Genomic DNA, 6,006 nt, shown 5'->3' on the forward strand with positions numbered 1-6,006 from the left:
GGCAGTCCAACAACTGGACAGATATCTAATAGAAGTGCAATTAATATTAAAGGCATATGCACACAAGGATAGTGCAGCATAATTTACAGAAGCCAGGATATGAGCACAGCCTTAGTGTCCATCAACAGGGGAATGGGTGAAAAATGTGCATTAAAAGGAATTCTACTCATCCATAAAAGAGGGGAAAATCCAGCCATTCATGACAACATGAATAAACCTAGAGAACATCTATTTAGGTAAAGGAATCAAAGCACAGAAATACAAAGCCTGTATGACATGGGAAATAAAATACCAAAGTTAGCAAAATAAAGGAGACAGTGATTACCAGGAGCTGGGAAACTGAGAAAGAGATGAAGAGGTGTTAGTGAAAGGGAAGAGTTATAAGATGAATAAATGCTAGATAGCTAAAATAACATGGGTGAATATAGTTGATATTAATGTATTGTATAATTGAATTTTGCTGACAGCTTAGGTCTTACAAGCTGTCACCATGCACACAAAGGTTTTGTGTAAGGTGAGTGTTATGTTAATTAACTTAGAGGTAGTATTCATATCAAATCATCCCAATATACTAGCTAAAAATACAAGCTTTAATTTGTCAATTATACCTCCATAAAGCTTAAAACATTGATGAAAATGGACTATATCCACCAAGCAAATGCAGAGAATTCAAGAGTCAAAAATATTGCATCCCAGCTATGCACTGTCCATGGCAATCAAAATTGTAAATACAAAGGCACATATAATCCAAAAGTGACTGAACGGTACACGATATATGGGGCCAATAACAATCTGTAGACAGGGAGTGTCCATATAAAATGAGATGAACTGAACTTCAAGACAAAGAACACGTCTTCCAAATTAATTGGAATTAGGAAGAAAGAGAAAGTTTCCAAATAAAGAAAAGGGAGATGGGGGCCAGTGCTGCGGCAAAGCTGGTTAAGCTGCAGTGCCGGCATCCCATATGGGCGCTGGTTCAAGACTCGACTGCTCCGCTCCCATTCCAGCTCTCTGCTATGACCTGGGAAAGTAGTACAAGATGGCACAAGTAATTGGGCCCCTGCAGCTGTGTGGGAGACCCAGAAGAAGCTTCTGGCTCCTGACTCTGGATTAGCCCAGCTCAGGCCGTTGGGGCCAATGGGAGAGTGAATCAGCAGATGGAATCTCTCTCTCTCTCTCTCTCTCTCTCTCTCTCTGCCTCTTCCTCTGCTTCTCCATAACTCTGCCTTCCAAATAAATCAATAAATCTTTTTTTAAAAAGAAAAGAAAAGGAAGATGTAGTCTACCAATCAAGTAACACAAAGCAGGTACATGCAGAATATTGGACAAAACCAAGATTTAGGGAACAGAAGAGCTGGATATAATGAAATCCACTTTGATAAAAATAAAATATGGAAATTTGTAAATACAAAACAGCATCTATATTTAATGTTAAAACACTAGAAATGATTTAAAACAGGAAAATCTGCCATTGTAGTAGGAGATTGAACCAAAGTCCTTCAGTAACCGTGGAACCAGCAGACAGAATGCCAGACTACAAAATCTCGAGCACATGAATTCATAGGCTGCACCTAATGCCTTGACCAACACACAAGTCATTGTCAAATGCCCAACTCGCCCTCTCAGCTATCATGTGCACCATGTAATCAACACAGCCAGCAGCAGACACTGAAGTGAATGAGAGCAAAGCTGAAGAGTTGAACTTAACAAGTTATCTTACTAAATTAAGAGGAATTACAAAAGGATAACATTTTATTATTAACAGATTTCTCACTATGTTCAGAAGGAAAGCATTTTGTAGTAAGAACAAAGTGGAAATATCTATGATCATTGTGAAATAAAGAAAAATGCATTGTGGAAAATAAAGAAAAATGCATTTTGGAAAATAAAGACAAAATGCCGTTTTTTTCTAAAGACTAACAAAATTAGCCACCCTCCAGAGAGATGGTTGCACTTCCTAAAGAGAAGATAACAATAATAGAAGACTTCAAATGGTAAAAACAAAACTAAGAACTTGCATTTTCTAAAAATGATATCGTGACTATGTTAATGAATATGGAAGGCTGAGACACACTGGCAAATTCCAAGAATACTTAACTCACCATAAAAACATGAGAAATGTAGAAAGTTATGAACATGCAAAGTTTCCCAGGATGAAACTGAGTAGCAGGAAAAAATCACTCCACAAGGAATTCCAGAGAATGTTTCAATGGTGTGGGACAAAAAACATCCATAAACACTTCCTACAGAGAGAGAGAGAGAGCATTCGGTCAATCACAGTGCAGGAAAACCAAATAAACCTGGTGTGAAAAGTATGATACTGAGGCCATCTCATTCAGGAGGCAAATGAGAAGCAGTCCCACAATTTGTAGAATTGAATCCAGTGCTCTCCAAGTGGAGTCTAGCAATGACCAAGAGAATCACCCCTGGAAATGGTTAACATTGGTGACACATGGCAGAGAGAAAGGTTTAACACAACACAATAAATATCTGCACATCAACATTACCACATAATCATTGATTATTGAAAGTTTTTGTGTTGAGATTGAATATGAATAAAACATCTGCTATCTCCACTTGTCACCCTCATGCTTTGGGAGGGGGTTATTTTAATAAAGAATAAACTTAACATCATTACAAAGGAATGACCAGATTGTACCCAGAGAAGTTATATGATTTAAAACAGAAATTCACATAATCATTGACAAAATTACCTAAAGGATTTGATAAAAATCTCTTCTTTTTATTTATTTTCCTTATTTGAAAGGTAGAGTTCCAGAAAGAGAGTGACAGAGTGTGGCCTTCCATCAGCTGGCTCCCTCCCCAAAACACTGCAACAGCTGGAATTGGGTCAGGCTGAAGCCAGGAGCGTCACTGAGGTCTACTACCCCAGCACAGGCCCCAAGCACTTGGGCCACCTTCTGCACCAACAGGGAGCTGGACTGGGAGTGGAGCAGCTGGACACAAACAAGCACCCATATGAGATGCACCACAACGCCTGTTCTGACTTGAGGAATTTTAAGGTTGCTGAACAAAGTCAGTAAAAATAAAACCATTTGAGTTTCTAAAAAAATTAGATTGATACTATTCAACACAAACGTGATAAACATCAAAATTAAGATGAAAAAATATCTAACTGGAAATGATAACTTAAGTTTACCTAAATATGAATCCCTTTAAAATTAAAATGTGGATCCATTCACTTGATAGGGAAGTAACAAAATGCAATGATGCTGTAAACAACAGGACGGGACAGAATGGGAAGTAACAAGATGGAATTCCAGGTACAGAACTTGCAATGGAATAAGGACCACTGAGGTGTTCAGAGCAAAGAGGAGCGCACAGTGGAAAAGCAAAGAACACTCAATGCACACAGGACAGCGAGCAATCTGGAGAGCTTCAGAGACCCTTGGTGTAAAGAAGGAAGAGGTGAAAACAAATAGGGCGATGGACAGAGAAACAACACGGTACAGGAAAACAGTGTTAGAAGGACACATCTGAAAAAAAAAAAAAACCAGGGAGACACTGGAACAGACACAGAGCGGGGAGCAGGCAGGGGGAGAGGCCTTGCCACCCTCCTGCCTCAGGCTGGGGGTGCAGGGTCCTTACTGTGAGCGTCCTGCACAGGCTGGGGCTGCCTGGCATTGACTGTGGATCAGGCCCGGGCTGGCGGGTCGTCTCCTCCCGGTAGATACCGTCACCTTGTCACTGCTGCCTCCACCACCTTGTTAATTGTCATCACTTTAATGCCCCCGGGAGAGCCCCCAATGCCCTCCCAGATGCACAATGAGTCTCCTGGGGAATGTACAGGGTTTCCTCACAGGCAGCGCCAAGTCAGCGCTTGAGGCTGCGTTTTCCCCAGCTGAGCAGCCAGAAAGTAAACTTCAGGACAACACAACTCATCAGAAGTTCATCTCCAACAGCTGCTGGCAATCATGACCTCACTAGTAGCTTCTTAATTTTCTTATTCAAGACCCGAAGTTTGACTTTATTTTCCCTTTAAATTTGGGGTTATTTTCTAGGAGATTCTCTTTTTACCTCTCAATCCTACTAATGTCTTTTGGGGGAATCACTTTGTTATTATTATATATTTAAACATTTGTTTGAAAGGCAGAATGAGAGAAAGAGACAGAGACAGGGAGAGAGAATATCTTCTATCTGCTGGTTCTTTCCCCAGATTGTCAAAATGACCGAGGCTGCTCCACGCTGAGCCAGGAGCCAGGAAACTGCTTGGGCCCAAGTGCTGCCTTCTTAGGCATCCTATAAGGAAGCTGCTTTGATGGAGGGGCAGCTGACACTCCACAGGCAGGCTGGCTTGCAATCAGGAGGTTAACCTGCAGCACATTACTGGCTCCTACTGTTCTTGTTCTAGTATCATTATTTACATAATGGACCACTTAGGAAGGAAATTTAGTTTACTTTTCTCTGTTATCTAGAAATACTATTCTTAAGGTTGAATGTGTATGGATAAGAGCTATGAGTACTGTTTCCTATTCAATAATTTATTTGGGGACTGGCATGTTGTGTAGCAGATAAAGTTGACGCCTGTGGTGCCAGCATCCTCTATGGGTGCTTTTTTTGTCCTGAATGCTCCATTTCCAGTCCTGTTCCCTGCTGATGTTACAGGGGAAGCAGCAGAAAATGTCCCAAGTGCTTGTGACCCTGCACCCACTTGGGAGATGTGCAAAAATGTCCTATGTCCTGGCTTCAGGAAGGCAAATCTCTAGCTTTTGGGTCCATTTGGGGAGAGAATCAGCAGGCGGAACACCTTTCTCTCTCTCCCTCTGTCTCTCTGTTAACACTGCATTTCAAATAAATAAGTTTTTTTAAATTTTTTCTTTAAAGTTTTATGTATTTGAGTTACACAGAGAGAGGAGAGGCAGATAGAGAGAGAGAATTCCATCCTCTGGTTCAGTCCAAAATTGGCTGCAACGGCTGGAGTTGCACCGATTCGAAGCCAGGAGCCAGGATCTTCTTCCAGGTCTTGCACACAGGTGCAGGGGCCCAAGGACTTGGGCCATCTTTTACTGCTTTCCCAGGCCATAGCAGAGAGCTGGGTCAGAAGTGGAGCAGCCAATACTTGAACCAGCACCCATATGGGATTCCAGTGCTTCAGGCCAGGGCGTTAATCCACTGTGCCACAGTGCCAGCCCCCTAAATAAGTCTTTTTAAAAAATGATTTGCTTCTAGTCTGTAACTCATTATGACTGTACACTGATAACACAAGTCTAAATGATTAACTCTGGAATCCTATGGACACTCACTGTGTGTTCACAGCACAGTTGCTTTTCCCAAGTGCCTCGACTGTGCTATAGAAAGAAATATGAGGAGTTTGCGTAACTGTGGGAATTACTGTTCTATGCAGGAAGGTCAAGAGTGTTAAATGTCCTACTCACATTTTTGTTGTTCTGCATTGTGTTTACATTAATGAGTAAAGTACGCTGATAAGATTCCCACTGTGCTTTGCAATCTTCCATTCTTAATCATTTATCACTTTGCACCACTTGTCAAAATCTTATTAATTTGCATGCATACAGAAATACAAAATTTGTATTAAGACAACCTCTGATAAGTGACAGCTAATATAAACACAAAAAATTGTGTAGGAATGAAGTGGTCACTCTGGGATATGATTGTGAGTTTCAGCCCGTGTTTACACTCCACTGGAACTGTGGCCTTCTTACATTTCTTTTAAAAGATTTTATGTATTTGAAAGTTATAGTTACAGAGAGTAAGAGGCAGAGAGAGAGCAGAGCTTTCATTGGCTGGTTCCCTTCCCAAATCGCCCAAAAAGCCAGGGCTCAGGCAGGCCAAAGCAAGGAGCCTGGAGGAAATGTTGGGGACAGTTCCTCTCAAAGGGATTTCTTGTGAATGTTGGCTTTCTAGTGTAAATACCTGTGTAGGATGTTTATTGTTTCTACCAAGCTGCAGAGACGACCTCATCAAACCTGGTAACAGAGAGGACTTCCCGGCTGCCTCAGCACAGGGCCCAGAAGCCTCTACACC

The sequence above is a fragment of the Oryctolagus cuniculus genome, chromosome 18 (assembly GCF_964237555.1).
Source record: "Oryctolagus cuniculus chromosome 18, mOryCun1.1, whole genome shotgun sequence".
NCBI lineage: Eukaryota > Metazoa > Chordata > Mammalia > Lagomorpha > Leporidae > Oryctolagus > Oryctolagus cuniculus.